The sequence below is a fragment of the Hipposideros armiger genome, unplaced genomic scaffold (assembly GCF_001890085.2).
Source record: "Hipposideros armiger isolate ML-2016 unplaced genomic scaffold, ASM189008v1 scaffold_16, whole genome shotgun sequence".
NCBI lineage: Eukaryota > Metazoa > Chordata > Mammalia > Chiroptera > Hipposideridae > Hipposideros > Hipposideros armiger.
In genome coordinates this window covers 1,318,882-1,328,286 of record NW_017731366.1, presented here as the reverse complement: position 1 = coordinate 1,328,286, position 9,405 = coordinate 1,318,882, and the positions used below count along the sequence as shown (strand labels likewise).

Below are 9,405 nucleotides of genomic sequence, written 5' to 3'. Positions count from 1 at the left end.
GGCTAAGTATCAGAGTGACTTATTGTGCAGCTACTAAAAATTACAAGAGTAGCAAACATCTGTTGGGTGTCTTACAGTTTACTAAGAATTGCATCTCACCCTAACACAGAATTATATGGGCTTTATTGCAACACTTAAATGTGAAAAGGACACATTAGCAACAAACTCCCTGAAGAGGCCAGACAATGACATGGTGGACAAAGGAGTTTCGATGGAAAGAGATGGCGGACAAAGGAGTTTCGATGAAAGTATTACACATCTTAGTGTAATACTAGGAAGGCCTGGTTATTCTGAGCAGCCTGCAGAGTTTGGTTAGCTGTTTGTGTAAATAACTGCTAATTTCACATACATTTCAATTCACTTCCTCTATTGTTTTTTTTTTGGGGGGGGATTTTACTTTAAGCCATAATTTGATTCCAAGTTCTCTTTAACATTCACAAGTCTTGCTGTTGAGTGAAACCTCTAAGAAGTATTTCTGATGTTCAAAATGGACTCAGTTCATGTTCCAGTGTGGTTTTACTCATGATCCTAATGTCAAGAAATCCAAACAAATAAAAAGACAGGCTTTTCTAAGCTGTCTTCCTGATTGCAACAGCGTTTTAAATAAAGAACGGGGGGGGGGGGGGGGGGACACAAAAAAACCTCCCTTCACCCTGAGAGAAGCTGGGCCAAATGTTTAATGATCCACCAAAAAGTGAAGTGTGACCACTTTAAACCTTGGCGTTCTCTTCCTCTAGCTGTTTCTATAGAAACTTTGTTTTGCAGTCGGTGGCCGTCCCAATAGAAATTTTCTGCAGACTGAATCTTTGCTGAGCGCTTCTGCACTGCTTTGGGCGGACTTCCGGCAAGCACTTAACTGCAATGAGATTACCAAAAGGATACATTTCACAAACCACTTATCACGTGCCTTTTGCTGAACCACTACATCCAGTGGTGAAAGCCTGCTTTTGCAGATGTCAGAGGGTACCTCTGGAGAACGCGACAGCCCGCCAACAATTAGAGCGTCCCCAAACCAGCTCTTAACTAACATTCCCATGTAAAAAGCATCTGCTTTTAAAGGTAGGTGGGACGCTGATGACAAACAGAGGCACTGGCTACCTTTACAGTAATAGCAGAAAGCCATCAAGCAAAATTCTTTGCGCAAGACACTGTGTTAGTGCCATGGGGGATGAGGGGCTGACAGGAAGGGTGGGGGCTCCACGCATGGGTAAAAAGGATGTTAAAGGAACTAATCCTGCCCTCCACTAAAACTACTGAAAAGTCTGTGGCCAAAGCTCCGACAGTGTTCAGAAAAACACTCTGGGAAACCTCCCAAGTCCTCCAGGTACAGAGGGCGCAAAGGCTCCGGAGAGCTGAAGCCCGAGAACTGGGGGCAGATGAGGACAGCAGAAGCTGGGCCTCGAGGTGGGGGGAGGGGAGTCACCCGCGGAGGCGGGAAGAGCGCCAGTTCACGCCGGAAAGCAAAGGAGGCACCGCGGCGCGACTCGCGATCTTGCGCGGGGCGCGGGCCACCGCTGCCACCACCACCACCACCACCAGAACGTGAACAAATCGCGCTCACCTGTGGCCGCCGCCGCCGCTGCAGGGGGCAGCAGTGCCGCCTGTAGGCCCCGCCTCCGGGCCTGATGGGCGGGGCCACCCGAGCTGCGCGCCGCCGCCTCCATCGCGGGCACCTGCGCGCGNACAGACCTCCACCCATCTTAGGAGGTCACAACCACCTTTTCCCACCAAATCAATATGTAACTCCCTCAGTCCACCCAGCACACTGTAAGTCCTTGGGACAAGGGCTCTCTGCTGTCTTGCTCTCTCTCGCTCTCTGTCTCTCTCGCCCTCTCACCCTCTGGTTCTCTCTCTCTCTCCCCCCTCCCTCTCTCTCTCTCTCCCTCTCTCCCACCTGAGAACATATCCCTAATAAACCCTGCTTGCACACCAATCAGTTTGCTGACCTTTGATTCTTCACTGCATGGGCAAGAAGAACCTAGACTCCTGTAACAGTTCAAAGATCCCCCTCTGCCCCCATTCACAGTGTGACCTTTCCTATCATGAGGTGGCTGAGGTGGCCTCTCACCAACCAAAACCTCATGCAAGTGGTGAAAGCTGTGATGCAAGTGGTGAAAGCTGTGAGGGAAGTTTCCAGGCCCTGCCAGGGGAGACAAGTGCTCTAATTCCCTCTCAGAGTCAGGGTCTACTGAGAACGCTTCAGGCAGTCTCTGTAGTAACCTCAATTTTTAATTAAAAGGCTGAAAAGAGTTTGGGGCAGCTTTTCTAAAAGAAGTAACCATAGGCAGAACCCAGCAAGGGTGACCAACCATCTCAATTGGCCCACAACTCTCCCAGCTTTAGCCCTGAAAGTGCCACATCCTGAGGAAAACCTCAGTCCCAGGAAAAAACGGGAAGGTTTTTCACCCAGCAGAGGGCAGCCTGTGAATCCTTATCACTATTCTGCTTCTTCTGGTGAAGGTGAGTATGGCAGACGTGACTATTGCCCACCCACTTCCTGTTCCCCTCTATTTCCCAGCCAGAGGGAGAATTGCACTTCTCTGCTCCTTTGAAGTTAAATGATATCATGTGACTTGCTTTGTGCAAGAAGACCTGAGTGGAAAAGATGCTGTGACTTTTGGGTAGAAGCATTGAAGAGCCAGCATGTAGTTCTCCATCATCCCTTCCTCCTGTCCTAGTACTGACAATGTTGTTAGGTAGCAGAGCTTTTGTCAGCCTGAGTTCCTGAGTAAGGACGACATGGAGCAGAGCTCCCTACCGACCCTTGAAGTCATGTTGTGTGAGTGTGCAATAAACATTTGTTTTCTTAAACCGCCTGAGATTTGGATGTCGGTTGGTACTGCAGCATAACCAAGTCCATCCTGACCGATACCGGACTTAAAACCAAGACCCTGCTTAGAGTCTATAGTAATAATATGGTTATAATGATCTTCCTCTGGATGATAATAATAAACCCTGTGTACGTATCCCAGTACAGTACTGACAGGAGAGGAAACCAGTGTCACTTTTCCAAGCTATCTGCCAGGAGAAACGCCCTGGACTAACCTGAAGACCTAGTGAGCAAAACTAGGTTAAGTGGGCCTCAGGCTAGTCTAGTAGATGTTTCCTTTTTGACTTCACAAGGTTAGACAGGTGCCCAACCTCTTCAGAGGGAAGGAGGCTTTGTCACGGGTGTGCTAAACTACAGATTAAAGATTTACCATGCACTCTAATAGTAACAGGGTTAAATTAGATACTTTATATACACATATTTTTAAACAAGCTTACGGAGGTATAATTTACATTCCATAAAATAATTTTAAGTGTATACTTGCATGATTTTTAGTAAATGTACCAAGTTGTGCAATCATCACATTTTCATCTGTTAGAACAATTCCATCACCCCAAAACCATCCCTCCTGCCCATTCATTGTTAGTCCCCTTTCCCACCTCCAACCCCAGGCTACCACTAATCTACTTTCTGCCTCTATAGGTTTGCCTTTTCTGGACACTCTATAAATGGAATCATATACTATGTGGCCTTTTGTGTCTGGCCTCTTTCACTTCACATGTTTTTGAGGGTCATCCAAGTTGTAGCATGTATCACACTATATATATGTTATATATAATATTTGCATATTATAATATTTATAATATATTATAAATATAATATTTGCATATTATAATATTTATAATATATATTACATATAATATATATTTATATATTTATACTAATATATTGGTATTAATATATATATTTCTAAAGAGGTAGAGTATGGTGGAGAAATCATAAGCTTCAGAAACTATCAGATTTATAAAAAAAAAAATAGAAGAGGAAACTATCAGACTTGTGTTGAATCCCAGCCGCCTGGAAACTCTCAAAATCTCAGTTCAATTACTCCCCACTCCCTTAAAAGTATAACAGGTTCTCTTTACCGGAGTACAGATAGCCCCTAACACCCCCTAGCGTCTTCGTCCTCAAGGCTTCTATCAAAAGGGGACTGTACATTAGCAACAGTATAGCCTTATCCAGCAATACAGAGACAGGGCAAAACACCAGAAACCTCCCGGTAGCCATCTCCTGCTCACCCGCTCAACCTTTCCTCTGCCTGGCAGACAGAGCAGCCACAGGTGTGCCCCTGGCATGGTCCCGTTTCCTTCCTCAGGCCTATCTTTCTAGAGGTGCTGATGAGGCCTGGCCTACAGTGCCCCGAAAGAGGCAGCAGGAGGGAGACAAGAAAGCAGGAGAGGAAAGGAGGACGGGATAACTCAGAACCAGATAAAAACAATAGTACACAATGCTGCAGTTACAGCCCAAACAGCCTTAGAGGAAAAATCCTGGGTGTCGGGGTTTGCATAAAGCTTTTTTATTTCCTTACCGTAAAATTTATATATCTTGCCTGCTCCCATAGTGCATTAAATATTTACTCTGCTAAAAGATAATAAAAATACAATTAAGAAATCATGATATTGCAAAAACTATTGAAGCCCTGAGCTGAGGAGAACTGCCAGGGGAGAAACTTCTGAAATGCCCTATTCCAGTGGCTCCCTTCCCTGGTTGCACATTAGAATCACCCAGGGAGCCTTAAAAACATACAACGCCCGGGCCACACCCCAACCATACTAGTTTCTCGTGACTGTACAACAAATGACCACCACAAGCCTGTGGCTTAAAAAACAGAAATCTATCCTCTCACAGTCTGGAGCCTAGAAGTTTGGAATCAGGGTGCCAGCAGGGCCACACTTCCTCTGAAGGCTCCAGGGGAGAACCCTTCCCATCTCCTCAGCTTCTGGTGGCTGCATAGCTACCATCTCTGCCTCCATCTTCACGTGGCCTTCTCTTCTCCATGTGTCTCTCCTCTGAGTGTGTCTTCTAAGGACACTTGTCCTTGGATTTAGAGCCCCCTGGAACAAACCAGAATAGTCTCTTCTCAAGATCTTTAACTTAATTATACCTGCAGAGACCCTTTCTCCAAATAAGGTTACATTCACAGATTCTGGAAAGTGAACACACTTTTTTGGGAGCAACCATTCAGCCCACTATAACCGCTGGAGACTGAATGTCTGTGTCCCTTTGCCGTCAAATTCATAAGCTGAAACCCAATCCCCAATGTGATGGTATTTGCAGGTGGGGACTTTGAGACAGGATTAGGTCTGGTGGTGGAATCCTAATAAATGGGATTAGTGTCCTTATAAAAGAGGTACCAGAGAGTTCTCTCACACCTTCTGCCATGTGAGGACACAGCAAGGAGGTGGCTGTTTATAAACCAGGAATCAGGTTCTTACCAGACACCGAATCTGCTGACACCTTGATCTTGGATCTCCCAGCCTCCAGGACCATGAGAAATACATTTCTGTTCTTTATAAGCCACCTGGTCTATGATATTCTGTTGTAGCAACTCAAACTGACTAAGACAGAAATAAACCAATTAAATCAGGCTCTTGAAGGTGGAACTTGGGCATTAGTATTTTTTAAAGCACTTTACATAATTCCAATGTACAGCCAAGTTTAAGAATCAGTGATCTATTTGATCTGCCACCTCCTTCCCAGGAGAGGTCCCTGGGTGGGAACAGACAAGAGACCCAAAGAAGAGCCCACAGGATGTTCCTAGCCCCCAACACACATCTGAAGCTAAGCAAGATTGAGCACACTGCCCAATCTCAAAGGGTGAAAAAGAAGGGTATCGCTGGAAGGAGGGGATCCACATGGAATAGTGTAAGAAATGCCCATTGGAATGGAGGAGGTCTAGTTTTTAAGGTTTAGAATCTATTCATAGGAGAGAGTGTTGCTAAAGGTTAAGGGCAAAGCCCTTACCTCCCCCCCACCACACACACAACTAGAGTGAAAACAGCAACTGGACTTGGAACCTGAGCTGCACCCTCCACAACTAGATTGAAACAACTACTTGACTTGGAGCTGATGGGTCCTGGAAAAACATACTGTTCCCCAATAAAATGTCTTAAAAAAAAAATCTGGAAGGTGAAGATGACAATGAAAAACCTGACCTCAAGTCAGGGTAAAACTATCAATTCTGCACCCGATTTCTAATGTGAGTTGAGGGCAGGGGGTTTTTCTATACCACCAAGCAATCTTCAGAAACCAGCATGGTGTCCTACAATTCAACTCAATTCTGACACTATCTCCCTGGAGAGAGCATGGGATCCTACATGTTAAGGGCTCCGTCCTACAAGACTGTCCGTCTTCTTTATCACCTTCAGATGCCAGGGCTCAAGTCCAGGGCGTTTCCTGTGCCTCTGACCTACCAGCTATGGATTGGAGGTTCCAACAACCCCATCTTGGGTTCCGTTCATTTGCCAGAACAGCTCACAGAACTCAGAAACATTGCACTTACTAGATCACTGGTTTACTATAAAGGGATGTAACTCAGGACTAGCCAGGTGAAAGGGATGCATAGGCAAGGTATATGAGGAGGGTGAGGCAATTCCATGCTCTGAGTGTGCCATTCTACCCAAATTGCCGCATGTTTACCAACCCAGAAGCATTCTGAACCCTGTCCTTTTTGGTTTTTATGGAGCTTTATTATACATCACATGATTGAATAAATCATTGGCCATTGGCAATTGAACTCACAGCCCCTCTTCCGTCCTAGGAGATGGGGGAGTGGAGACTGAAAGTTCCAACCCTCTAATCACATGGTTGGCTCCTCTGGCCACCATTTCCACACTAAGGTGCTTTCCAAAAGTCTCTCCATTAACATAACAAGACACTTTATTGGCTCTCATCACTTAGGAAATTCCAAGGGTTGTAGGAACTCTGTGCCAGAAATGGGATGAAGACCAAATATATAGCTCCTATTATAAATCACAATATCCCAGGGACAGCCAGGCAAATTAATCAGGATGAAGGTCGATGAAAGGGCCAGAGTCCCTTGGCCTGACCCCTAGCTGGGGACTCAAGGCCATGAGTGTATATGTGGGTAGAAGGGCCAGGGGGTGGACAAAAACTTTTCTGGGACTTCTTGATGGAGGATCCTAACATGATATAATTTTAAAACTGATTGGTGAGGTCCTAATGGGGACTACAGTTAGCTTGGGAGCCTATGAGGATGCAGCAGTGATGGGACTCAGGTGACAGAAATTAAAATAATGTGTGAACAGGCTTTATGTGAAGTAGTTGTTTCCCCTCTACCTGAATGAATTATCAGGATGGATATTATGGCTGACTGGGAAACTCTTCCTATATCTTATATGGTAAAGCTGAAGGTATGTAAGTTTGCCCTTCAGATATTATTAATTGGAAACACTAAATTAGAACTGACAGATTTGCTGGGGCTTACACAGATTGTTAATTTGACATGGTATTAGATACCTAGTAAACAAAAGAGATTTCTACTTTAATTAATGACACGTTAGAAGCTGGAGTGCTGGTGCCAACAAATGCTGTGTCTATTAGCCCTGTGTGGCCCATGAAACAGGCAGATGGCTCCTGGACACTAATGGTAGATTATCAAGGCTTAAATAAAGTAGTACCACCTATGACATCAGCAGTCCCTGATATGGTTTCAACACTGCAAAACATCCAAGCCAGAGGCGATTGGTACTCAGAGGTTAATCTTGCAGATGCTTTTGTCTCGATCACAGTCTCAGAATAGAGCTGATCACAGTTTGCCTTCATGTGGGAAGGACCCCAATTTACATTTACGGCATTGCCACAGGGCTATTAGAACTCACCAGTTTCCTGCCGTAGTTTGGTTTGATATTCACTACATTGATGATGTGATAATATCAGAAGCTGAGGAACAAGCCAGGATGACTTAAAAGTAGTGGTGACACACAGTACAGACAGGCTGGTTGACAAATTCTGCAAAGATCCCAGAGCTCGTCCAAACGTGAGCTTCTCAAGAGCGACCTGGGCAGCAGCCATCCTGATATTCCAGAGAGAACTGAAAATAAACAACTTTCATTACCATCCCTGGAGCTAACTGAGAAGCATGGCACCTATTGGGTTATTTGAATTTGAAGGAGAATTCCACACCTGAGAATATTTCTTGCTCCTATCATGAAACGACCTGAGAGAAAGCTGTATTTGAATAGGAACCTTAACAACAGCAAAACGCAATGGCTCAATCAATATTGGACCCTTATTTTCCATACTCAGATATGATATTGTAAGGATCTGCCACTTACATGGAACACCCCATGAATGCCCCCCAGTGTGACCCTAGGATTTGGGGCCAGAAAATTGCCAGATGCAGCAGTGAGGCATATGTCATTTGAGACACAATTATTGACTTGATATTACTGGGCATTAATTGAAACTACCTCTACGACTGAAGGACATAAAATAATCTGAAACCTGAAATACACATATCTTGGTGATGTTTGAAAAGTACTCCAATAAGGAAGCCGATGCTCAGAAGAGAAGTGCCCAAGGAAATGGTTTATTCAGCAACATGCTACTGGAGGAATTCAAGGAGGTTTTCATCATATTCATGAACAGGTAGCCTCATTTCCTCTAGCCTTGACTTGGGAACCACCTGAGGAGCTGCCAGATCTGACTGACACATGGGTGGTGTCCTAGGAACTGCTCTCGACTGACCAACAAAAACTGTTTTGTTCACAGTTGGCAGTTCTAAAGTAGAGAGGCAGCATCCTGTTTGGAATGCTGTGAACTGTGACCACCTGATGGGAAAACTCTAATTGAAGAAGGTGAGAGCAAATCAGCTCAGTGGGCTGGATTGCATCTGTTTTCCTTGCAGTGATAGAGGAACTGAACAAAAATTAGAGCCCCAAAGTCAGGTATATCCTGACTCTTGAACTGTGGTCAAAGCTTGGCCATCTGGTCAGGTAGAAAGGCAATGGAAACTGGATTATTAAGTGGATATCCATATGGGACATGGCCCTGTGGAAATCACTATGGGAATTTAAGGGATGCATTAAACAGAACAGGTCAATGCCCATCAGAAGAGCCTCTTTCCCAGATCGGAAGGAAATTGGAATGAGTAAGGGGATATCTGGGAGCACTCACTTGAGGTGTTCAACTGGGCCCTGGACCTAGGGCAGTTGCAGTAATGCAGCAATGGGATGATTATTGACATATTTCTCTTGCATCTCCAGAGGCACAAAATGCCAACCAGAACTGTCCTGTATGCAGGACAGAGGCAGCAGATGGCTGTGGGGCAGATTGCCAGGAAGAAGACCCCTGCACATAGTTTGCATGTAGATATTGGGCTTCTGCAAGGAGCCCTGGGGAGTTATAAATGGATTCAGACAGAAATAGACACTTTGGACTGGGCTTTGCATACCCACTAGTAATGCAAATGTTCAAAACACTATGAAAGGATTGCAGCAGAAGATGGACTTCTGAGGTATGTATCATCAGACTAAGGAACATACTTTACAGCCCGTAGTGTCCAAGGGTAGACAAGAAGCTATCACATCAAATAACCAAATCATGTCCCTTAT

General features: G+C 45.0%; 1 long non-coding RNA gene across 1 annotated transcript in view; it reads right to left on the bottom strand.

Moving 5' to 3' along the window:
- Positions 1 to 1,651, bottom strand: part of LOC109373647 (uncharacterized) — a 24,144-nt gene extending 22,493 nt beyond the window's left edge. The window contains exon 1 of the long non-coding RNA XR_002122263.1: positions 1,562 to 1,651. This is a non-coding gene — a long non-coding RNA (uncharacterized LOC109373647). The remainder of the gene's footprint in view (positions 1 to 1,561) is intronic.
- Between the last annotated feature and the right edge of the window lie 7,754 nt (positions 1,652 to 9,405).